This window comes from Lissotriton helveticus, chromosome 8 (genome assembly GCF_964261635.1).
Source record: "Lissotriton helveticus chromosome 8, aLisHel1.1, whole genome shotgun sequence".
Lineage (NCBI taxonomy): Eukaryota > Metazoa > Chordata > Amphibia > Caudata > Salamandridae > Lissotriton > Lissotriton helveticus.
The window spans coordinates 549,811,392-549,839,013 of NC_136069.1; positions in this window are offsets into that span (position 1 = coordinate 549,811,392).

Sequence of the window (27,622 nt, forward strand, 5' to 3'; positions counted from 1 at the left end):
AAAAAAACTGCTGAACACCAATAATCTCACCTTTGAAAGGCTTTAGACTTTGCCACTACTAAATAAAAAGTGGGACAAGCGTTAAAGCATAGGTTTTATACCAAAAGAGCTCCCTTCCAACACAAAACCTATGCTTCAGAAAATGCAGATACCCTTGCACTGTGGCACCAGGGTGTCTGCGTAGGCACGTCTGCATAGTGTGTGCCAGCGCAGAAAGACTGCAGCACATCTTCGTAGATATGATGCTGTTCTGCTCTCTACCTTTCACGCAACACAGCCCTGAGTTTTGTAACTTCTTGATAAATATGGACCTAAATCACTCTCACAGTCATACAACATAGCAATTTAATGTCAAATTCTGTTAAAGCCTTTCTTTGGGAAGCCTTGAGTAAGACAAGCACATGGGTTCTTTATTGAAAGAGACTCGTAGGCTCATTAGGATTCTTCATTTCTTCTTTATTCAGGAATAAGACGTAGTACAGCGACACCGAACACAACAGCAACCTCCACCCTTCTCCATCAGCAACTGTCTCTCTCACCTGCATTCTCTCCAAGCATGCATTCCACACATTCCACACGTGCACACACATACACGCGCTAACACACACACGAGACATACCACGCGCACAACACTACATATACAACCAATACCACACACCCTCCTCCTCAATAGCTAAGTCGCCACCAAAAGAATTACCCTAACTTAAAATCAGAAAACCGGACAGGTAACTTCCTTATTCTATTACCACGGCGTAAAGCCTCACCTTCAATACCAATATTGGTACAAGATGAACCAACATCAACAATATCACTAACATCACTCCCTGTGTCACATCTGGCACTACAACCACCTATACTACCAGTTGACGCCACATCCTTCACTAATCCAAAATCATCACCCAACATATACCCACTGCACATACCTTCATCAACACCACCAGATCGTGAACCAACCACACCATCGCTCTCATTGCAAAAACTCAATTGTCGAAAATTCCACCTCTTACCATCTTCCAATTCTACTGCACTGCCCAACACCTTCATTACTCTTAAGGGTTTGGACCAAACACTTTCACCCTTCAACACAATCCTAGGATTCTTTACCCGAACCATTTGACCTATCTTGACCAAAGGCCAACTACATTTACCTCCATGATACTGCTGACTGCGATCCTGGTACCTTTTGACCTCAGATCTGATTTCTTTATCAATATCATTGTTATTGCACTGCATTTTATCATTCCTTTTCCTCAACCATCAAGGGACTAAACCAGTAAATGGTTTCCTACCTCTCAAAACCTCAAAAGGTGTTTTCCCTGTAGCAGAATGCGGGGTAACATGATAAGCAGTCAACCTCTCTCGTAGAGCCTTCCTCCAAGGTAACCCTGCACTTAATGCCAATTCAATCACTTCCTTAACCACCCTGTTGAAGCGCTCAACTTGACCGTTACTTTCGGGATGATATAGTGATGATTTGATGTGCTTGATACCCATTACCACTAGGAATTCTTCCATCTTTTGTGACACAAACTGCGGTCCGTTATCCGAAACCAGAACTTCCGGGACTCCCTCCCTTGAAAACACATCTTCTAAAAACTCAATGACCACATCCGTAGTCATTCCACTTACCATTCTTACCTCGGCCATTTCGAATAATAATCAACTAATACAATAGCGTAACAGTCCTTAGCTGATAGAGCTGAAAATTGACCCATGAAATCAATAGCCACCTTTTGCCTTGGATACTCAGGTAACTTCACCATAGTTAAAGGTACACTCAATGGCTTTGCCACCTTGTCACTGACACCACAAACTTTACAATTCCTCACTAATCGATCCACCATAGAATCAACACCTGGCCACCAAAACCACTCTTTAATCCTTCTTTTAGTACTGGACATACCACCGTGCCCTTTGTGACTCTTCTCAACAATGTCCTCTCTTAAGCTAACTGGAGGCACAATTCTGTCACCTCTTAGGACAATATCATTAACAACACACAGTTCCTCTTTAACTTTCGAAAATGCAGCACATTCACCCCGTAAGTTGGACTCTCTTGGCCAACCATCAACTATGAACCGTTTAACCTCTTTCAAAACAACATCCTTGTCCATCTCACACATCCAAGATGCCTCAGATACAATACTATTAACATCCTTCTCATTTATCAAAAACACATCCTTGATGGTAAAAGCTACTTCACAATCACTATTAGTTTCAATTCCTGTCATATCTACATTAGGTAACCTTGAAAGACCATCTGCAACTACATTATCCTTACCAGGAATATACTCTGTATCAAAACTGAACATTTGCAGCTTTGAAGCTAAGCGAGCTAACCTAGGAGTTAAATTCTTCCCACCTTCAGGTCTCAAAATATTCACCAATGGTTTATGATCGGTACGAATTTTAAATTTTCTCCCCCACACATACATCCTGAATCTTTCAGCAGCCCATGAAGCAGCCAATAACTCCTTCTCTATTACGGAATAATGCGTTCCGATTTTGTTAACGTGCGTGAAGCATACGCCACTACCCACTTCTCTGATTTAACATGTTGAGAGAACACAGCACCAATACCATACCCAGACGCATCCACAGATAGTATACATTCAGCAGTTGGCAAGAAGGGTTTCAAACACGGTGTAGTAACTATTTCTTTCTTCACCTTCTCAAAACACATTTTTCGTTGCTCACCCCATGTAAACACTACACCTCTTTTTAACAACGATCTTAGCGGTTCAACTTTCGAGGCATCATTTTCAATAAAACGTGAATAAAATTCTGTTAACCCCAGGAACGACATCAATTGTTCCTTATTTGTAGGTTCAGGAACAGCCAGAATAGCATCAACATGACCGATTTTTGGTCGAATACCATCTTTAGATATAACATGTCCTAAATACTCTACTTCAGATTTCCCAAACACACATTTCTCATTTTTGATAGTTAATCCACTATTTCTCAATGCATCTAGAACAGCATATAAACTTTCATCATGACATTCCTTGTTCTTCCCATATATTAAAATATCATCCTGAAACACTTTAGCATTTTTAATGCCTTGTAAGATCCTACATATCTCCCTTTGAAATACTGCAGACGCACTTGCAAGGCCAAATGGCATACGTTTATATCTAAACATTCCCTCTGTGGTGATGAAAGCAGTACAATGTTTAGAATCCTCATCTAAAACAATTTGGTGATACGCACTTGTCAAATCTATCTTGGAAAACCAAGAAGACCCACCAACGGAAGATGTAAGTTCTTGCAGATTAGGAAGAGGAAATGTATCCACCCAAATGGCTTCATTTAAACATCTTAGGTCGACACACAAGCGCAAATCGCCATTGGATTTAAGAGAAATCACGACTGGCGAAACCCAGTCTGAACTCTCAACTGGTTCAACAATTCCATCTTTGCACAATTTTTTAAGTATTTCACCGAATTTTTCTCTATAGCTAATAGGCACATTCCTAAGTTTTTGTTTGACAGGACACACACCTTCTCTTAAAATAATTCTATGCTTGAATCCAACCATTTTACCAATGCCATTGGAAAATACATCAGGAAATTTTTCCTGAAGAATTGAGTAATTGTCCATCTCGCAACAATCATTCTGAATAGAATAAACAGGACAATCCAAACTAGGATCAATTTTCATACCTAAGTCAAATATGTGTGGCCACCCTAAAATAGTTGCACCTTTGTTAGCCACATAAATTTTGCCTTGACATGAATTGTTTCCAAAACTAATCTTAGCTAATATGAAACCTTCTAAAGGTATTCTATGACCAGTATAACTTCCAGGGTGTACATCCGGTCCTAATAATGATCTATTGGGCCAAAGAGATTTAAACAAATCCATACCCATGATGGTATACCATGCACAAGAGTCCACCATAACTTTTACCTCCAGACCATCAATGTTGACAATGCATGATGGTAACTTTTTGACCTTACTCGTCCCTTTAATTGACTCATCGTGTACGCTACATATTTCACCTACTACATGAAAAGTATTATCTTGACTATCTATTTGGACACAATTAATGTCATCTTGCTCATCATCTTGGAGAAAATTGACCTTAGCTTTAAAATTATGACATACTCTAGTGAAATGTCCCTTTTTTTACAGTTAGTACATATTTTATCAAGTGCAGGACACCACTTATAGTTTGCTAAATGGTTGGTAGATCCGCATCTATAACATGCAAATTTCTTTTGCTCATTACTTTTCTCATAACTTTTCTCATTACTTTTCTCATTACTTTTCTTATTAGGATAGTTAGTAAATTACTTATTATCATTCTTGAATTTAGATTTGTCACCCTTATTTATCACATTAACTGAACCAGACTCAGAATCATTTTTCTCATTTCTGACTTCACGAATACATTGGTCCGAAATCTCTACCACTCTAGCTACTTCTATAGCATTTTTTTTAACGAAGTACTCCCTGATGACCATAACTTTTCTTGAATTTTTTTAAATTTAGATTTCATAAGAATTTGATCACGTAAGACTTGGTCATAAGTCATACTTTCAAACTCGCACGTAACAGCCAAACCCCTTAAAGCTGAGACATACTGATCAATTGACTCATCCACTTTTTGAGCCCTTGAATAAAACTTAAACCTTTCCATAACAACATTAATTTTCCTTCCAAATCTCTCCTGCATTTGTTTAACAGCACATTGATAAACACCCATGTCACCAGCGTTTTCAATTTTAGGTAAATTTTTGAACTCCCTTAATCCTACTGCACCCAGTCTATGTTTAAGTAAAGACACTTTTCTTTCTTGAGAGGATTCTTCTTCAGCTAAAACCTCAACATAAGCTTCGAACATATCAAGCCATAAATCCCATGCAATAGGAGGTTCACCGGATTCTGCCAAAAAGAACGGTGGTGGGTGGATTGAAGACATTTGAACTAATGATGAAAGTATAAGTGCAAGCAAAAACAAACAATCCCAAAAAATTATTTTCCCAATGAGTATAATTCTTGCGCAAAAAGTTCACCAAAGTTCAAATTGTAACAATAGTTATTATTAATTTTGGGCAAAATGTTCACCAAAGTCTGTCATTGAATTCTCTCAGAGGAATAGCAAATTGTAGTCAAAATAATGCAGGTGCGCAAAAATTCACTATGAACTCCGAGTCAGGAAAGGTAAATAAAAAGCTTACTGAATGTGTTCAGGATCTAATAGTAAACAGCTCCTTAATGCAAAATACGGAAATAAAAACGAAGGAAAATGAAGCGTTGAACACCAGCAGCATTGAAATCGGCACTCGGTAAATGTTACTTGTTGCTAGGATACAGTGAACAAATTAAAGATGGCCGCCACGTTGTGTTTACAATACGTGATGACGATGCAGTGACGTAGAAGATCCGCTACGGAAACTCAAGAGAATGTTTTCCGTCAAGCTGCAATGGAGTGCTCACGTTTAATCCACTCGCGCGGAGCAGTCATGTACAATCCACTCGCGCAGGAGACAAATTGAAAGATGCACAACACAACAATACAACGGGTGAGTGTTGCCGAGGATAAATATCTCAAAAGAAAGTTTTACCGCTCAGGAGTTCGTTTGTCCTTTTACCGCTCAGGAGTTCATTTGTCCAGAAGTTCACCAGAAAGGCACAGGAAAAAATTCCAATCTCCAGAATAATAATTCTTTAAGGAGCAATTTGAGAAAAAAACATTTTTTTTTTGAAGAAATTGTGCTCAGTGCCGCTACTAAATCCCGCTCGTCGCCATATATTGAAAGAGACTCGTAGGCTCATTAGGATTCTTCATTTCTTCTTTATTCAGGAATAAGACGTAGTACAGCGACACCGAACACAACAGCAACCTCCACCCTTCTCCATCAGCAACTGTCTCTCTCACCTGCATTCTCTCCAAGCATGCATTCCACACATTCCACACGTGCAAACACATACACGCGCTAACACACACACGAGACATACCACGCGCACAACACTACATATACAACCAATACCACATTCTTCACTCCAAATTGTATGAGTGACAGTAAAATGTTTAACCACAGACATGTGACATTGGCATCCGAACTGGATGTACATTTTATCAAGTGTTTCAGGGAATCTCATTTATAAATGCTACACATGTCAACATCTCTCACATGATCTTCTGCAATATACACAAGAGTTGGTAAAGGTTTGGCACCGCAGCACTACACGTGGCAAAACAACTCGAATGATATCAGCTTTCAGAGGCTTCATCATTAAGTGTCATCATACTGTAAGAATTTTTTTTTTACTTCCCTTACTGAGACTGTATAGGCGAAGTCGAATCTTGATGGTTTCAGACTTTTGCGCTCATTAGAATCCAAAGAAATTTGCTATACAGTTCTTAATTATTATAAGGGGGGGCACGTTCAATAAAAAAAGTATATGGTTAATAGTTGTTCTGAGGCTTGTATTGATTCTGAAGTACGGGTTATTGTAATTTTCTCTTTGTTCAAATCGCAACTCACACTTTTTCCAGGACGCTGTTGAATACAATGAGGAAATTATCGTGGGCATTGTTATTCTTTTAAACTTTCTAATTTTTAACAGAGGTTTCATTCTTCGCGCAATTTTATGTGTGTATTTATTATACGCTTTTAGGATTGTTTTGTTAAATCAAATAAAGTTTCAATGACTGACTGTCTGACAGTATGTAGTGCAGAATTGATGCCCTGTTCTTCTCCGCATGTAATCTATGTTTCAGTGGTGTAACGTAAAAAGATGAGCGCCCTGCAGAATGTGAAGATTGGCCCCTGAGTTTCCCATTTCTCACAGATATTCATTGACCTTAGGCAGAATGGGCCCTTCCCCCGAGAAGCTGGGGGACCATGAATCGGTCAGTGCGTTCAGCATCAGCATAGCCACATGATTCTCATTGGGTTATATTACCTAGTAGTTTGCTGGTCACTTCCTGTGGTTTTTCAGATTAAATATTGTGATGGCGGTACTCTCCATCATTCTTTACTTTTGTTATTAGCTCAGTTAATGTGACCACCTGGCAATTGGGAGAAAGAGCAGCACAACAGACCTGAGCACTATCTACTGGCTGTTTCTTTGACTAATCATCTGGGTAGTCAGGCAGTTTGTGTGCTTAAGGGTGATGTTGGGATAGTTGGAGTTGTAAGACTATGGTCACATACACCTGCTACACATTGCCCTCAGGAATTCAGCTGTGTGTGTGGGGGGGGGTTGTTTGTTGTGGAAATGATAGACCTGGATACATTTTCATTCCAATATAGTTTATAGAGGATCAGCTAGCACAACTTAAAACACACAAAATTAGTACTGATATCTCAAAACAGAGCTCCAACTGAGGGCCAGGCGAAAATCAGGATTAATTCACTTCTAACTCCCTGGGATTTTGGATACACCGCTCTACTGTAGGAGCGACTCGAGATGACCAATACTGACTCTCTAGAAGGCCTGGAGGATGTTTTGCAGACTCTGACTGACTGGCCTAGCAGTTGGAGCTTACGTTTGCAGTCATAGTGGAGAGAAGGACATTTGTCAGGGTGGGTTCTAGAATGTTCTTCCAGCAATGCACCGAGCAGGAGGACTTAGAACATGGAAATGGGATATCTACATGTTCACATAGCAAATGTTGTGTTCCTTTATGGCCAGCACTGAGGGCAGTAGCGGCCGGTGTCAGAACAGAGTGGTGGTGTGGGGGAGGGAAGTGGCAGGGGGGGCGAGGATGACGACACCAGAATGAAATGGAGAGAAAAAAAGAACTTGCTGCAGTCCTAGCTAAAGTACCACCGTGATTTTTTTAAGCAGGAAGAATTGAGTCCGATTTTAGAATAGAAATTTTCAGAAAGATCTTTGGCTTTCCTGACTAATGAAAACAATTAGCATAACTCCAGCTCTTTCAGCGCAGCAATGTTTACAGTTTCGACAGACACACAACTACATAAATCATACGAGGCTCCATGGAGTTCCCCAAAAGTGCATGTGGAAAAAGATTGGTGAAAAAGTACTTACATGATACTGAGCCCCCTTGAATTCTGGATAAAGAGATCTCTGATGTCAAAAACAGAATCCGTCCTCCAACACAAAACAATGCACTAGGCTCTCCTTAAATGCTATTGATGACGGAAATGGAGCAATAACTGTCCACGGGACGGAGGTATGGATTTCACATGCCTCTCCCTCGCAAAATAATGGTGGATACGGAAAACCTAAAAGAGTAAGAAAAGATTACAAAAGATGGGGAAAAGGTACATAAGTCAGTTTGCATGTAAAACATGGAGGAAATGCAGCGAGCAGCAGAGCCGTGCAGCCGTTAAAGTGACGTGGCCGCGCGCCCGCGAAAGTGATCGCTCGCTAATGAGCCATGATGAGGACGTGCGGCCCCGAGACGCGCTCTGTGGTGGGGAGGGGGAGGAGCGTTGAAGCGCAAGACGGAGAGGCTGAGCGAGGCGCTCGCTTGTGAGCGTAACCGCACGCTCTATGCCTCACAAAAAGCTGTACTCAACTTTTTGAAGCCAACTAACTAAAAGTCTCGCCAGAGCAGTGCATGCGCTGGCTCAGGCGAGACCTAAAAGTGTATAAGTTATCAGCTTTGACTTTTGTTGAGGGAAACTCAGAGCAAACAGAAATCTGATCTGAGGTGAATTAGAGAATGATAAGACTCTATTTCTCCTCCAATGCAATATTTGTCGTTATACACTGCACTGGACTCCACTCAGCCATGCATGAAGTTGGCTTGTTTTTATAAGATATGCACTAGAGACCCTAATTAGAGTGTTGATGTAAAATCAGGGCTAAGTTATCAACACTGTGGAAAGGTTCAAAAGACCGGAGCCTCTTTCTGCATCTATGCATAGGTATATACATTGTGCCATGTAAAAGTTCTAAACTAAATCAAGCATTCAGGGCAGGCTTTAACACTGGTGGTGCCATGTGCAACAAGGTTTGTTGCCGCCCCCCCCCCCCAATGGCCACCTCTGCCATGGATTCCCCCCGCTAGAACCCTTTAACAGTGCCCTTCAAGTCTCCATAACCACTGTTCATAAATTCATTTTGTTTTATGGCACCACTCATAACAGTGTAAGGTGTTAGGGCACTTCACACATATTTCCCAGAGACAATCATATGTGTGTAAATCAGCAATATCGTTTTTTTCTGGAAAAGCACAAATTCAGAATTTAAAACGTAACACCATTGTTTGGGGTTCACTTTATTAATAAGAATTATCATCTACCCAATGAGCCCTTTTTGGGAAGAAAAGGATAATGAAAGACTGTGCAAAAAAACATATAGCTCCAACATATACCTTGCAGTTTGCATGCAGCACTTTAATGACAGTTAATAGCGCAATGTTCTATATTAGGATTTTGACTTATAAACTACAAGTAATAAAAAGAGCTCTTTTACAGAAGCAGTGGCCCACTGACATATTTACATCATATGCACTTTGTGATCTGCATGGTACACGTTCTTAGCAGCAGGCATTTTAGCCCTCTATGTTACCTTAAGATGAGTCAGAACTTATTTATTTATTTATTTATTTATATTTTTGTATAGCGCAGGAAATCAATCCTCGAAAGGATATCTCCGCGCTTGATTATTACCAAAAAAAAAGCCAAAGACTGATTGCTAGGATATGGTAAAAAGACACAGCTAATAGACTACAAATAGGAACGTTTTCAGGGACTTCTTGAAGGATTGGAAATTAGATGTATTTTTAAGATCACTGGGCAGAGAGTTCCAGAGGATGGGGCCTTTGTAGGACAGGGTATACTCAGATGTGAGTCCCTTGCTCATTGCACAAGGGTATACTCAGATGTGAGTCCCTTGCTCATTGCACCAAGGGTATACTCAGATGTGAGTCCCTTGCTCATTGCACCAAGGGTATACTCAGATGTGACCACCCCCTTTTCTGAATCACTTTGTAGGACAGGGCACGTCCTCCTTGCCTGGCTTTTTTTATCCTAGGGACCTGGAGTAATTGATGACCACTAGATCGCAAAGTGCGACTGGGAATGTAGGGTTTGAATATTTTTTCCAGATATTTAGGTCCTTTGCCAAATAGACATCTGTGGATAGTGCAGCATATTTTAAATTTGACGCGCTGTCTAATTGGCAACCAGTGGAGTTTTGATAGCAAGGGAAGTGGGGTAGATCTAGGTTGGGCGTTGAGAACTAGTCTCGCAGCAATGTTTTGGATCACCTGCAATCTCTGCAGCTGTTCCTCATTCGCAGAGATCAACAGGCCGTTGCAATAGTCCATCCTACTTATGACTAGGGCCTGGACGAGGGTCTTCCTGTAGGAGTCGGAAAGAAAAGGGAAGACACGCCGTAGTAAGCCTATGACTTGAAAGCAGGAGCCTGCTACTTGATTTATGTGTTCTTTATAGAGCAGTGCTCTGTCAAGGCGGACCCCAAGATTTTTGACAGTTTGTTTGGGGCTAGGGGTTGGTCCCTTCCACTAGACAAACCTCTAGTCTCTTTCCGGGAAGATGATTAATCACCAGAGTTATCTTGACATTCTAATTGATGCCTGAAAATTGCTGGAGGCCAGGAATGCAGCAGCAGGTGCTTTTAAAATGTTAATATACTCGCACAAATTATATCCCCACCCCAAGTCAGGACCCGGTGCGGTGGCACCGATCACACTGCCCTAAAGCCGGCCCTGCACAAATTCTACAACACATACGAAACGTTGGTTTAACTAAATTTCTTTGAGAAGGTGTGACTTACTATCCGCTGACTCCTGATTCTCCAAGAGGAAATTACATCTAGGTAAGGAACAAACACAGATTTATAGGTGTAATTGGCTGTTTGAAAACACTAGGGGGCAGATTTACAAGCCCCCTGCGCCTCTTTTATGCCGCCGTTGCGTCACTTTTGTGATGCAGCGGCGGCGCAATCGAGGCACCATGGTGCGGGGTATTTACAACATGACACATCTCCCAGATGCGTCACGTTGTAAAGCCCTGGGCCAGAAGGAGGCTTTCCATCGCAGGGGGGGGGCGTTCTGGCGCAGGAACGCCCCCCAAATGTACTTTTGGGCCCATGCTGCATCAAAACCCTGTGCCTGCTTGAAGAAGGCGTAAGGATTGACGCAGCATTGTGGAGATAGGGCCCCCCAGAGCTTGCTGGAGCTGCGTTCCGCTTGCCACGCAACTCAAGCAATGCGACGCTTTTACGGCACTGATGCGTGATGCATCTGTGCCGATTTTGCCTCGTGGTGCGCCGCATTGTAAATTTACCCCGTGGTGCGCTGCAGCTCCGCCACCCTGGATGCGCCGCATTTACAATGCGGCGCATCCAGGGTGGCGGAGCTGCAGCGCACAATAACTGGCCCATCCCTGCTGATATGCAGGGATGCGCCAGTTATTGTAAATCTGCCCTTAATGCTCAGAGCCATGAAGCAAGACGCAACATATGATTGTTCATTGTGTTTTAACCAGGTGAAACTTCATAAGGTAAGATCTAAGGAATCAAACCTTGATATACATCTCTGCATTTTCAAATGTACTCAAGTGTTGCAAGGTGATAGTATTTTGTGGTATGGCAGGCGTGCCTTACCATGTAATACTGGCAAAATACACAAAGATGGACCCCGGATACTGTCTTGTACACAGTCCTGGTAGCAGGGTTGTAGCCACGGGGGGGGCCAGTGGGGCCAGGTCAGCCCATATTTCGGCCTGGCCCTCCTAAATCATAGCCCCCTGTTTTTCTGGGACTTTTAAAATATGTTTAATATATCTTTTTCTTGTTTTTTTTTTATATCCTTTTTAGTGGTGTGACTGTTGTGGCATGAGTAGAATATCTGCACACAAACCTGCCACGGAGTCTTTGGTTCGACTGTGTAAATACTATGGCACCACATCTCCTGTCTGGGTGCAGTGCAGAGCTGCAGGAGAGCTGAGTCATGCCGCTATGGTTGCTGGGAGCATCTTCGCAAGCTTTTCCTTCCTTTCTGCTAACGTTGGTTGTGTCCAACTAGGTGCAGATGGAACCGCCGCCAAAATGCCAAGTTAGTCGTCAGACAAAGCATTGGTCTGGTACAGTAATATTGTTTTCTTATCATGCACCCCTGTCTCTTCCTCACCATGCCAGCAGTGATTTAAAGGTATCTGACCTCAGTCCTTACAGCAAGCCCTGGACAGGAAGAAGAAATAGAAAGCGAGGCAGAGGCAGGTAGGAGGATCAAATAATGAATTTTTAGAATCTGCTAACTTGCAATTATATAATATAACTAGATCAGACTGAGAAAACATCTCTCCACATACATGCTTAATGGCTTTGCAGCTGCACAGACGGAAACAACAAACGTTTTTCAAAAAATTAGACCAAATTGCTTGGATGACATAACTTGTTTTCATGATTAAACATTGTTAAACAGCCTCTTACCACTCTTTATTGATCTTATTTTTTTCTAAGTGTGATGAAAAGGGAGTTGGGATGTCTCTAAAATAACATTTAGCTTGTAGCTTAAAGCATGCAACCCAAAAGCCTGTCCTCCATACATCGTGCCATCTTTCAATATATAGGTCTCTCCTTGTGAGTTTTCTGTTATTGCATCCAAATATATAGATCACATCAAAAGACAATCCAGTCCTATTAGCTTTCCCAATGCTTGATAGCAGTATCAAATAAACTCACAATAACAATGTTTTTGTTCTGAATAAGTTGAATAAAAATGTGAGGCTTTGAATTAATGATTAAAAAGGTCTGTGGAAAGTGCAGTGGTCTTTAGGCTGTCTCAATTACTCAATTTCTCTCCTTAACCTTTCTCTGCAGTATCTCATTCTATTAGACGCTAACGTCTTTTTTCTCTTCTCCATTGCTCTAAAATCCCTCATTTATATATCTAGCAAGTCGCATCTTTCCTCGCAGGCACTATTTTCACTCTCTCCTTCAGGTAATTATTCATTGTATCACCCCCACGTCACCATATCTCCTCCATATATAAACTATCCACTCACCTGTGAGGACTGCATTTTGTTTTTGTGCTGTCAAAATTTCCACAGTGAACCATCCCTTTACACACTTTACCGTAGACTCACAACTCCTGTTTCTACAAATGTGACCATCACCAATCCAAAGACTGGATGTGCATGTAGTCTGCATACCACTATGATGTACTGACAGCCATCGTGAGAAATACACACAATGACAACAACACCACCACCCTGCTGGACAACCTAGCCAACCTCGGACTCAAGCAACTGGTGAACACCCCCACCCACTACGCCGGCCACACGCTTGACACAGTCTTCTCCTCCAGCAATCACGTCGCCTTCAGCTACTCCACCGGACTTCACTGGACCGATCACAGCTACGTCCACTTCAACTTCAGTAAAACCACGACTCACCACCACCCGCAACAGGTTACCCGAAGACACTGGAGCAAGATCACCACCGACCAGCTCACCATGTCCCTGAGCCAAAACCCTCCTACCAACACCACGGACGCCAACGACGCAGCCCGCAACCTCACACAGTGGATCACCGACTGCGCCAATGCCCTTGCACCACTGAAGACCCCGCCAAGCAATTCCGGCAGCAAGAAAGCTTCATGGTTCACAGACGACCTCAAAGACTCAAAGAAAGCCTGCCGCACCCTCGAGAAAGCCTGGCGCCACGAACAGTCGACAGGAAACATGACAGCCCTCAAGAACGCCACCCGCAAACACCACCAGCTGATCCGCACCACCAAAAGAACATCATTCAGAGAATGACTGGACAACAACACCCACAACAGCAAGGAACTCTTCAGCATCGTCAAAGAGCTCTCCAACCCCAGCGCCAGCAACAACGACATCAGACCATCGCAAGACCTCTGCGACTCACTCGCCACGTTCTTCCACCGCAAGATCGCCTATATACACGACAGCTTCGGCGCCCAGACCACGCACCCAACCACCGCACCAACGCCCCCTTCCACCATCCTCCGCGCCTGGACCCCCGACAACACCGAAGACACCACCCACGTGATGAACACCATCCACTCCGGCTCCCAAGCCGACCCCTGCCCACACCACATCTTCAACAAGGCCCACTCCATCATCGCACCCCATCTCCGGAACATCATTAACAACTCCTTCGCGTCCGCCACCTTTCCGGAGAGCTGGAAACACGCAGAGATCAGCGCCCTCCTGAAGAAACCCACCGCCGACCCCACGGAACTCAAGAACTTCTGCCCCATCTCGCTCCTCCCCTTCCCCGTAAAAGTCATCGAGAAGACCGTCAACATACAGCTGACCACTTTCCTCTAAACGAACGGCTCCCTCCACTCGTTGCAGTCCGGTTTCCGAGCGAACCACAGCACCGAAACGGCCCTCATCGCAGCAATCAATGACATCAGGACCATGCTTGACAATGGGGAAACTGCCGCCCTCATCCTCCTCGACCTATCGGCCGCATTCGATACAGTCTGCCACCGCACCCTAACGACCCGCCTCCACCATGCCGGGATCCAAAAAAAGGCCCTGGATTGGATCACCTCCTTCCTCTCCGACAGAACTCAAAGAGTCCATCTCCCGCCCTTCCGCGCCGCGGCCACCAAGATCATCTGCAGCGTACCCCAAGGCTCCTCGCTCAGCCCTACCCTCATTAATATCTACATGAGCCCCCTTGCGGCCATCGCACGCAAACACGGCCTCAACATCATCTCCTACGCAGACGACACCCAGCTGATCCTCTCCCCCACCAACGACCCCGCCACCGCCAAAGCAAGCCTCCAGGAAGGAATGAAGGACGTCGCGGAATGGATGAAGCTCAGCCGTCTGAAACTGAACTCAGACAAGATGGAGGTCCTCATCCTCGGACCATCCCCCTCCGCCTGGGACGACTCCTGGTGGCCCCCGGCTCTGGGCACCGCCCCCAAGCCCACAGACCACGCACATAACCTGGGAGTCATCCTTGACTCCTCCCTTACGATAACCAAGCAATTCAACGCCGTTACTTCTTCCTGCTTCAACACCCTTCGAATGCTCCGTAAGATCTTCCGCTGGATCCCCCCCAGAACCGGGAAGGCTGTCACCCAGGCCCTGGTTACCAGCCGACTGGACTACGGGAACGCCCTCTACGCTGGAACCACAGTCAAACTATAGAAAAGACTTCAGCGCATACAGAACGCTTCTGCACGACTCATCCCGGACATCCCCCGACACAGCCACATCTCCTCCCACCTGAGAGACCTGCACTGGTTCCCCGTAAACAAGAGGATCACGTTCAGGCTCCTTACACACGCACACAAAGCTCTCCATGACATGGGCCCCGAATACCTCAACAACCGCCTCAAGTTCTACACACCCACCCGCCAGCTCCGCTCCGCCAGCCTCGCCCTCGCCACCGTCCCACGGATCCGCAGAACCACCACCGGAGGAAGATCCTTCTCCTACCTGGCTGCCAAGACGTGGAACTCCCTCCCCACCCACCTACATCTGACCCAGGACCATCTCTCCTTCAGGAAGCAACTCAAGACCTGGCTATTCGAGCAGTAGCAGCACCCCCCCCCCCCCTAGCGCCTTGAGACACTCAAGTGCGCTCTATAAATGTTCTTGATTGACACTGCCTTCAGCTTCAGCATACTCACCCACAACCTGAATTTGGCCCGAGACCTAGGGGTGACTCTGTTCAAAGTATACACTATACAAAAGTTATATGTTGAATGATGAAAAACTGCATGTGAATAAACAAAGTACTCTAGCGGAATGTAACTTGAAGTAAAAGGTGTCAAATATAAATAGGAACTGCAGCGCTGACATGGATTACCTTAAGTGTTTTCACAGTCATTATTGAGAAATCAAACAGTGCTTTTACCTGTAAAGTTAAGGACTTCAGTATATGGCTCTAAAGGGACCCGTTTTAAATTCAGTAAATAATTAGTTATTATATAATACTGTTACACGCAATAAAGCCACCCAAGTGATTTTCTTAAAAATGTTCTAATCTATCACATTATGTAATATATTCATGTTATACCAACCTGCTCCTAGACATTCACAAAAATGTGACAGGATGTAATCACACACCACCAAGTGTCATGCTTCATCCTAGGACTCCCCTTCGCTCTTCAAAAACTCATTTTGATGAACAGCGGGCCTATGACCTGAAATCAGGGAGGCACATATTAATAAATATGGATCCGTGAAACATATATGATTAAAAAAACATGTGGTAATCCACTCTGACTTATATACTATATAGGATACCACTTGGCATTAAAAAATAAATGTGGGGAATAGGGGAACTTGTCCCCAAGCCCCACTAAATCGTCAACATGTTTCTGCATAGTGGCTCAACATAGTCCAATACATTTGTACGGATAGGCATTGGAGCCCATTAGTAGCATATACACAATGTACAAGCCATAATGTCTGTTGGCTAACCCTTGTCACCACCCTACATTCCTAGGTCCCCAGATACCCTAATTATGAGTCATCTGGGCCCCATAAAGGAAGGGCTAAGGAACTCTGTAGCCAAGTTTTGTTACTTATTGGCCTCCTAATGGTACGTGGTCCTTCCTCCTGATGATCTGCCAGGTCTATGATCTATCAGGGTCATGATTGTGATGTCAGTGACCTGAGGGGAAGAATTTTTGGCCCACTGAAGTTTGAGTGTAAGTCTGGTACCAAAGACTCCTCCACAAGTATAACTATTGTCACCTTCAGAAGCACCTTTTTAAATGTATTTACAGTTATGTACATGTATTGTGTTAAAAATAGATGTCATCCCAACACAATAAAGTATACTGCTACCTGAAAATAGAATAGGCTCCTATAGCTCATCTGCAGACGTGAATGTCATTTACGCTGTGTTGTTGGAGTGTCTCCTCTTTGCTTTGGTAGGCTCAGTGTGCAGCTAACTGTCTGTGAATTGGCTTTGTCAGGTGTACTACATTTGACACTTTATTAGTCATATTGTGGTCTTGTGCCCACATCTATTTGATTGTTCAGAACTGCCTGGGTCCCATTACATGTGTGGCACCTTCAGCCAGTCAAGGCATTTTACCAGCAGCCAAACTCTTCCTGGGTCTTGGAGTAAACTTTTTGCCATTCGAAATATGGGAATTTAACCCCAGAATGCAAAGCGATGTTGGATAAAAGGCTAGGACTGGCTGAAGATGTATCATATTCAGTGGGGCCAAGTTGCGTTAATGGCCTGAAATTTGCTCCGAAATGTTTGCCCAGTTTATTTAGTTGTTGCAAGTAGCCATTTCATTTTTGCTTGCTGATGATTCTCTGAAAGGTCATCTCAGTTTCAGTTCTTACTCTTGAGTGTGCCATAGTCCACATCCATTTTTGATATCAAACGTTACTGCAAATTTGTGTCCTACAATCTTGATGCTTAATTTCATTACCAGATATTTATTAGGTTCTGCAAAATATAATGCTAGATAAAACTTTGGTACTCTGGTCTAACCTCTGCCTATCCATAGTATTAAACGTAAAGTCTCATTCGGGTGTACTGCAGCTTTTGAACCTCTCCATATTGTTGAGAACCTAGAGAGATCAAACGTTAAAACAGATAGCTTGAAAGATATCATATTTGAAACTTTTAATTTGAAAATATTTTAGTTTAAAAACATAAAAGTTAATAAAAGTCTTTGAGTCTAAAAAAAGTTAGTATGTTCATTCGGATTACATCACATTTAGTGGACTAGAAATTGCTCATCCTGCTGCTTCAGACACTCAGGCATTAAGATATTATAGTTGATTGAAGCTGGATGTGCTTTTCTGACAGGAACTCTTTGCCTTGTTTCTCTTTACTACCCCACACTAGGGGTCAAGGTGAGACCAGATTACACAGACCGGAAAGTCGGCAATGGGAGAAGTAGGGCATTGTGATATGAACAGCACAGAGTGCAACTTAAATGTTCACATTTTCAATTATGCATCTGCATACATTAACAATTTAGGTCCCTGGAAGAAAATGTGAATCTCCCTGAAACATGTTGGTCAAGTTAGGAATCAGGGAGCCCAAAGCCACCCCACTCACCTTTGTCTTTAAGATGCATTACATTCATATTTGAAATATGTTTTTAAAATAAACTTTGCATGCATTTACCCAAAAATCTGTGGGGGAGAAAAATATCGAAAATAATTGGTTAACCACGATTTCCACATATTTTTCAAGAAATATCCTCAGTAGAATAATACCACAATTGAATATACAAAAGAAAATGAAATGCTTAGTAGCATATCTTAAAAGATATCCCTGCATGTTGAAATTCCCATAACTATGACCAAATCAATGTTGACCTGAACCCTTTGTTTACTACTTGTATGCTGTTTTCATCATGGGGCCAGCCCCCCCAAAGACTATGCTCCTGGTTATGGCCCTGCCTGGTATAGTGGCAGAGAGCAGACAGGCTACTTAAAAGAACATGTGTTAAGCATTTCACATCACCAACATGGACGATAAGTAATTGACATGACTCGAGAAATCTGAAAAATTACTCAGATTTTTATATATATTTTAGACACTAAAATGAAAATAATACATACAGGATAAATGGAGTTCTGAATTTTAAAGCATTAAAAAAATCAGTATTTTGCAATGTGAAAACATTGACGTTGGGGTCAATGGGAAAACACATGTATGCAATTGGTTACTTCTAGAGTGAATTTAGTGACACCCATTTGAAGTTAAGGTCTTGTGATTACCAAGACCAGTTCACGACAGGTAGCACAATTTTACCTGGCTCAGCGGAGCAGGGTGCAGAGGTGCACTTTAGCTGTCAAACACAGCTGTCAATCAGGCTTGAAGTGTTGACATTTTTATCTCAGCAAAAAGGGACTTGTGGGGTGAGTTGAGCAAAACGTTTTGGAATTTAGGCAAGGAGCTGGCTCTGGACCTAGAGTCTCCAGGCCAATCCAATCTTTTTTGCCTTGGAAGACTCAGGTGCCAAGTTGCTTTTAGCTATCCAAGGTGCTGAACTGGATCCATGACCGGAGTAGCTAGCAGGTGTGCCAAGAGACAGTAAAAATGGTAAAAACAGATGCAAGATCTTTCCAGTGGAGCCATAGGGTTGGCTGGACATACATGCAAGTGAATTTCTTCTCTTGATGCGTTGAGTAAAGCCTCACTGAGTGCCGGGGCTACAATTCCCAGAAGCCACCAGGCAAAGGACTTTTAGCGGCCATGCCGGATAGCTTGGAGAACAGGAATTTAAGATCATGGACTTTGCAGTATGTGTCTGCCAACTACAGTGGACTAGTTCCTCTAATCGTAGGGAGTTTTTGTGTAATCTTTAGTTTACAGAGAGGCTCACCTGCCTTTTTTAACCGGTCTCTGGTCTTGGTTGAGTCATAGTCCAGTGGGTGCAGGTGGCACCTTTCCATTTGTGCAGTCCAGTTCTTGTGCAGACTTAGGTCTCTTCTTTTTTCACAACAAATCTAAGGTTCTGGTGTCTGGGGTGCATCTTAAATCCTGGATTTAGGAGGTGTTAGTGGGTTTGAGGGCTAGTAGCAAATTGGAATCTAGTCCGGAAGCTAGTCCGTCTCAGTAGTGACGACATTCTGTGGGTGTATGTCACTAAAACTAGTCCAAACCTGATTTCTAGCCTAAATTCAAGATGACAAAAACCATCTTTGACTGTAGACCTCAGCTACAATGCCCTAGAGGTGTGGTAAGCCTTGTAGAAGTAGATGCCTCCTGCATAGCTAATTTCCAGTCTGCCTGTGAAAAACAGTGCTTGGGGCAGGAGGAGGCTTTGTCCTTGCGTGGGGGATAAGTTCCTTTATCCAGTGCCACCAGTGAAGCCTTTGAGGCTCACTGTCGCACCGGTTTTATTCAATAGCCATCCTTTGTTGGGGTAGGTGCCACCTCCTACTCACACACATCTTTGTCTCTGGCCTCTGACACTCCCCAGCATGAGGTCAGACTTCTGTTTTGGCGACAAACCTTTGGAAAAGCCTGCAAAGGAGTGAGAACACTGGGGTTACTCGGTGGACAATGTCTAAAGTCTAAAGTTTCACCAGGTACATGTTGGTTAAACATCAAAACCTCCATGGTGTCAGGGGTTAAAAAGCAAGGTATTTGACACCAAACATGAAATAAATCGGCCAAGTCATCATAGAGCTGGACATATAGGTAATGCCCATATAACAGCCCATGTTATCCGATGGACCACTGGACACTTGTTATAGGATTACATTTAGAATGCTACCACAGGGCAATATATGCTTGTGCATATACTTTCACATGTATAATAGAATTGTAACCTGTTTCCTGGGCTATAGGAGGCCTACCTTAGTGGTGACTGACAGACTTGTAGGTCCTGTCATGGCAGACCTGCAGATTCGGTGTTACTCGGGTCACTTATGGTGCTGCAGCCCTGGTACCCCTTTTACATCCCTGCCCTTGGTACCATTGCTACCATATATTAGGGCCTTACAGAGATTTGAAGGTACTTGCCCATTGGGTGTACCAATTCACATTTGCAGTTTAAGGGAAAGAGCATTGGTGGTGCCGGGCATGGTTAGCAGGACACATCACACTTTCAGATTAATTACCATTGCATCTAGCAGTTCAAATGAGGGCAAATAGTAGGGCCCACTGCAAGCATCCCAGTTTACTATATCAAGATTCTGAGTTCAGGAATTGGGGTTACTTGCACCACACCCAATTTACCCATAATATCTGGTGATTTTGAGGGCTTGTATTTTATATTTTTTTAGGAGTTAAATTTGGAAGCCAAAATGTGGGAAACGTCAATAGATAATATCAAGTGTTCTTCCATTCCGTCTCCTCACACTTCTCTTGCTAAAAAGAGTATCTTACAAGTGTAAGTTGGCAAATCGCACAGGAAATAAAAGACTCAAAATCACTGCATGGCAGTATCATACCTTTTTATTTCAATTCCATCGATTATTTGGATAGGGGTGGCAGTGGTATTTGGTTACAGGGTCAGGTGAAACCCGTGTTAATCTTTTAAACCCAAAATTAGATATCAGAGATTGTCCAGAGTGGTGTGGCTTTCATGGATCAAACTACTTTTTCTTAATCTGTGGGGTACATGTATCAACATACCCCTTTGCGATTCCTAAATAGCGATTTTTAAGGAATCGCTATTTAGAAATTGCCAAATGGGATGTATGTAAAAAACGCTATTTTTTAGCGATTTCTTAATCTTCCTTATTTGCTAATTCGCAATTTGCGAATTCGCAATTAAGGAATAATTTCCCATTCATTCCTAAGGGCCAGGAGGCCCATAGGAATGATTATGAAATTAATCTCAATTTGCGATTCGCAATTTGCTAATCGCAAATTGAGAATAATTTCAAGGGTGCAGGGGTGTCTCAAGGACACCCTGCTGCACCCTGAAATGTACATATGTGTGCATATGGCGCACATACATGCCCTATGGACATGTGTGTGCGCCACATGCCACCTTCAAAAATGCCAAATTGTGCTTTTTTTAAAGAATTCACAAATTACCATCAACTACAAGTTGGTGGTAATTTGGGATTTCTTAACCAAAATTCGCAATTCAAAAATGCTACATACATAGCATTTAAGGAATCGCAAAATTGCGATTCCTTAAATGCTATGGCAAAATAAGGAATCGCACATTTTTGCTATTCCTTAATTTGCGAATTTTTAATGCATGCAAAAACATGCAAATAGACCGTTTGCTATTCGCAAAGGCCGAAATTCTGCAAATTTCGGCCTTTGCGATTCGAAAAAGGCTTGATACATCTAGGCCTGAATTCCCTGCAATCTTCAAACCTTTGGCCTAAATTACAGAAGGCCCTCACATTTGTGTGAGGGGATGTTAGTGAGTTGCTGAGGTTTAACAGGAGTCCTTCCAATCAGTCTTCCCAAACTCCTCCTATTAAAAACATTGCCTAGCTATGTAGATGGGTCTAGCGGCCATTACACAGAGCCCCCAAAAATCCAATGTGGAAACATCGTTTTTCCCTTTGAATTTCAACCATTCTAGGTATGTTTGTAGCTGTGATATTTGGGCACAGGTCAGATAACATCCAGAGAAAAGAAACCCAGACTTTACCGAAATAAAAACACTCAAGAAGTTGAGCATGGTGTGGTATGTGTGGATCCCACTAACTTTTCACAAGGTTTTCCTAACCTCAATACCAGAATAGCTTGCAAATGTTATAACTATATCGGAAAACAACCCAGATTAATTTCACTCTACATGGGGGATAGCACCTGCTGAATCCACAATGTGGCCTCAATATCCACATATTTGTGTGACAGAAAAGTCCAGAACTTGCAGGCAACAGCAAAAGTGATAGTTCCCTTCTTTCCCACACTTGTCTGGATGAAAATGGTACCCTTCATTTGTGGGTGAGCAATATTGCTGGACTTGAACAAGTCAAAGCCACACATGCTGTTGTTCATTCCTATTATGTGCTTTGGCTCACCATATATGTAGGGTACTGTTTTTCCTGGGAGACTCATAACAATGCAAGATGTTAAGTGCTCAAGAATTCTGTCACATGCATATCGGAAAACTACAATTTGAGACCCATAGTTTAATTGTGCAGGAATGCTGGGTAACAACATGTGCTCGGATTCATACAAGCTGTATCACCATAGATTCACATGGGTCTCTACTTGTAAAGACTGAGGGTTGGTAGGGCTACTGGTACTGGCTGATCCAGAGCATAATGAACATTGTAGACATTGCTATAGCATGTGTGGTGAAAGTGGAATTTCTTTGGGTGTAGTTTTAACATATGAGTCAGGAACAAGGGGGTGAAAAGCCTGCCTGCTGTCCTAATATGGGGCCTAATGGCAAGGACAGCCAGGTCCCCCACTCCAGTCATTTCTCACTTTTTACTTGTGGTATGGTGGCATACTTGCCTCGAGTGCAGATTAATAGTGAATGTGCCAATCTGCTCCATGAGCAGCTAGAAAATCACTCTGGTTTCCGTTAACTGGGGGCCTACTAATGCCAGAATGGACTGGCCACCCATCACATATGCATTAAAAAAAAAACCTTGGGTGATCGATTGAGGGTTCGGACGACTTGGGATGGCAAATTGGGGTGGTAACCTTCTATCTGTCCAACCACAGCAGTGCATAATGCACACCAGGGAAAATCACATAATTTATTTGTTTCTAATTATCCCAACCCTGGTGCCTAAAGGACTTTCTACCCCTATGGGGACATATTGGTGGTAAAGCCCTGAATCTCCTTTTACAAGTTGGCAGAAATACTATATTTAGCCTAGGTATGGGGTGTGTCAATGACAGGGTATGATGGCACTGATCCTATTATTTTCATAGTTAAAGCATGCCCTGAAATCTAAAAGGACTGTATGCCCCAAGGGCGGCAGACTGGATAATCATCAACTTTTCCCCAGGGTGAAAATAACACTTTGGTCTCTCGAGTGCTTGGCACCGAATGCTTTCTACTCCATGACCAGTCAGACTGGGGATAAAAACTCTAATTCCCTCTTAAGGGACATTAAACCATTTTGGACATAGAGGTGGGAGGAATAGCCCGATGCCAGGAGAGAGCGGTCACTTCCCTATTCCTTTAATAAGAAAATATTCCTTGATATCTAGTGAATTTTCTGCTCCCCCTTGGATGGGAAGATTGTGGTAAATGCCTAAATCTGTCCCCCTGGGGGGAAAATACTTTTTAATAAAACATAGACTTTATTAAGTTTTCCAAAACTACAATAAGTATATTTGTGTGACTTTGAAGTAGCAGTATACGTAATATTATAGCAAGTAACAACTAGCGACATATACATAAGTTATATTAGCAAATCTAATTTTCTGCATCTGAATGTCTGTAGGCAAACAATTAACCAAGAACTATACCCATCCCACCCCTCAACTCATTAACAGTGTCACTTGTAGTATGGCTCAGTTTTGAGACGGGCTAAGCTCTGAGGCGGGCGATATTGTCTGAGGAATCACTCAGGGAGGTAGCCATGACAGTGACACACATGTCAGCAAGGTGCCTCCAGTGATCTACCACTTGCGGACGATGAAGCCATGGATATCGCTGTAAAAGTGTATTCAATCAGAGCTAGGGTACTCATTATCTCACTAATTGTATATCCCCTATTGGGGCACATGCTCAGGGTGTTCCCCAATAGACTATCCAATGCCATGTCTTGTGCTTTGAAACCTTCTACTAGGAAGTCCCATTACAGGGAAATGGGTTTCTTACAGAGATATCTGTACTCTTCATGATGAAGAGCTGTACTTTCTGCCATCCCCCATTGTGCCACCTCCTCCCTCTAACACTCCAATCGTGGAGCCATTCTGGACTTCCACTGTCCTGTAATGAGCTTGTTTGCTAACAGGAAAGCTAAATCAGCCAAGCGTAACATTATTTTGAACATGGATGGAGGCTTAGGAGACATTGTGCCTGAGTTCCTCACTGTTCAAATCATGTAAGATCTGTCAGCACTAATGCAATAAACCTGCAAGTACGTGAACAGTCGTGGGCATGTCCATAACATGTGTAACAGATCAGCAACCAGGGACCTACAGGAAGGACAAGCAGATGCGACAGAGGGAAACAGTCTAGCAATTCTATGCAGTGTTAAGTAGGCTCTTGGAGAACCGTAGCCTTAAGGCCCGGCGGCGCAGGGTACGCCTGAAATCCCCGGGATTCACCTGCCTTGTCAGAAACAGAGACACAGACTCTTCGTCTGGCGTAGGAGATAGTATTTATTAGCTGCAGCTAGTACAGTGGTCTTAGAAGTCGTCTGTATAACGAGGTTCAAAAGAGACTGCCACTTAACTCCGTGGCACACAGGTTTATATACGGTACAATACAACGAAAATACAATCACACAAGAGCATGAGACATGGGCAAACGTTATACACAATGCTTTAAGCCTAACCAACTCAAGTTTCCCGGTTCTGTTTGTCACTCGACCCCTTAAGTAAATTACAAGTGAATCCACACAATTCGATTTACAAGTAGAGAAAACACAGCTGCATATTGTGGAAGGACAGTCGTGAAACAAGAAAATGCATGAGACAAGTTGCGATGGACAGCAGATAAGATAACTTGGAGGAAAGAATGGTGTGAACCAACAAATAGTCCGGACGGGGATTAATCAGCTCAGACAGGAATTAGTGTACTCGGCCAGACCCTGACACTTGTTAGTAAACATATGCAAAGAAGCCACCTGACACGTAAATGCAGAAACGACAAAAACATCGCGTTCGCAGCGCTGCCTGAGTGAAGGCTACAAAAATGGTGGCGGCTACAAAATGGAGGCTGAGCACGAACGAATTCGTAATTTACAGAACCTCAGCCCTCCTTTTGCCATTACTCAGGCAAAAACAACCCAACTCATGTTAATCTGAATCGGAATCAGCATCGATGTTCATAAAATCCTCAAGCTGTTGCTGCACCATCATCCTAATATTCTCTGTCCTCTGAGTTGCAGGACGTGGAACGCATAAAGTAGCCAACAGGCCACACACTGTGGGACCACATTGAACACACAGACAACAAGAGAATATGACGGCCAAAATTGCTCCAAGGAACGTTAAAATCTTCCATCCCCAAGTTGACAATATTCCCCAAAACCATCCCATAAAGGACCAATCCCCTTCGTCTTGATGAATCGACTCGGAGATGGTATGCAATTTGGAAATGGCTTGGTATACTGTCGGAGCATCGTCTGGAATATAAATGCAGCAGCTAGATCCGATCAATCTACAGACGCCTCCTCGGTCTGCTAGGATCACATTTAGCGCAATTCGATTTTGTAACGTCATAAGAGGGTCAGCCTGAAGCTCTGCTGTAATGTTACCTATTGCACCTGCAGTAACATTAATAGTGGTCTAAACCACACAAACCAATTGCCTGATGTTTCTGCTGTTGACCATCGGGCCCCAAAAGGGAAGGAATCGCCTGAACAGGTACTCGCATTGCTGCATTTGCGCTGCTGCTGGCGCTTCGTTTTTTAATATTTCCTGGTTTACTATTTGCGTTCATTTATTTTATTTTTCCCCTGGTTTTAGCGGGTCTAGGCTGGGCTCTTTCCCTCCCTCTTACCGCACATGATTGAGTTGTCAGCACCGCCGCTTTGGTGGGTCCGGGTCCCTGGGGTGGTCCGTTTTGGGCGACATCTTGCTTTGGGCTTTGCCCAGCCCGGCGGGCGCCATCTTTGAGCGTCCTCACGCTCGTCCTGTTCCTGGGAGCGCCTACTTAAGGCGGAGTCTCAGATGCCTGTTGCCTGAACAGGTACTCGCATTGCTGCATTTGCGCTGCTGCTGGCGCTTCGTTTTTTAATATTTCCTGGTTTACTATTTGCGTTCATTTATTTTATTTTTCCCCTGGTTTTAGCGGGTCTACGCTGGGCTCTTTCCCTCCCTCTTACCGCACATAATTGAGTTGTCAGCACCGCCGCTTTGGTGGGTCCGGGTCCCTGGGGTGGTCCGTTTTGGGCGACATCTTGCTTTGGGCTTTGCGCAGCCCGGCGGGCGCCATCTTTGAGCGTCCTCACGCTCGTCCTGTTCCTGGGAGCGCCTACTTAAGGCGGAGTCCTGTCGTGTTTGGCAGCTCCTGAGTTAGCGTTTAGCACAGCTACACGGCCTTTTCATTCACTTGACCAAAACGAACGGGGGCCATTTTGAATCCTTCTGGCTTCCATTTTCTATGAGCTCGCTGCCTCGTGGTCAGTGTGCCCCTTTGTCCTTTCTCGATACCCATGGTCATTTATTCTGCTCGGCAACAGGCTATTTTTAGTACTGGTCAAGCGCACATGCGCACTATGCATCAACTGGTCATTCTTCAGGAATGTTAACACTAACTGACCAGTGCTATTGAACTCCTCCCACATGCTGGCTGTGTTCCAAAAATGACCTTATATGTACCTAAAATGTGTAACTTGTAACCGCCTATCTTTTAATTGCCATTAACCTGTATAAAAGAGGTCGCTCGCCGATGTTCGGTGTGCTACTTCTTACATTGCCGAAGGGTGCTGTAGGAATGTATCACCACCCCATGGGGTCTTAATAAACTTGTCTTTTGCCTTTTCCAGTGTCCGTGCCAACTTCTATACTAAGGTGTTTGAAAGTTTAGCAGAGTATGTAGGCCTGATTTGAACCCAACACCACAATTGGCGACCACGAAGGGACTCATCGGCGACTCGGATGCCCGAAGGAGAGGTCGTGACGAAGGTCTGGAAACTCGCCATGGACGCGATCGCTGCCATTGAGTGACCCGAGTCTTGGCACCCACGGTGTTTCTTTCCTTCCTTCTGATCTGACCTTCCAGGTGGCGCCGGTCCTCGACTGATATTCTGATCTTGGATTGTCGTGATGTGCCGATTTTGGCTGATTCGACCACAGAACTTGGCAGTTGGACCTTGGACGTTTGAACATATTTGGTAAGCTTTTTGACTGGTGAGGTAGTCTACTGACACTTACTGTGTTTTTTTTTTGAATTTTGAATTTGAATTTGAATTTGTTTGAAGTTAGCTAACGTTTGAATCTTTGAATTTGAATTTGAATATGTGAAGTGCACCTCACATAGGCAGGCATGTAGGGATATTTCTCTGATTTATTTGATTTGAACGGCACACCGTGTATGAAGCACATTAGGTGCCATTTTGTGTAGTATTGCGTTTTCGTGGTACTTTTTGAACATGCCTGTTTTCAGCACGCTCCGAAGGATGT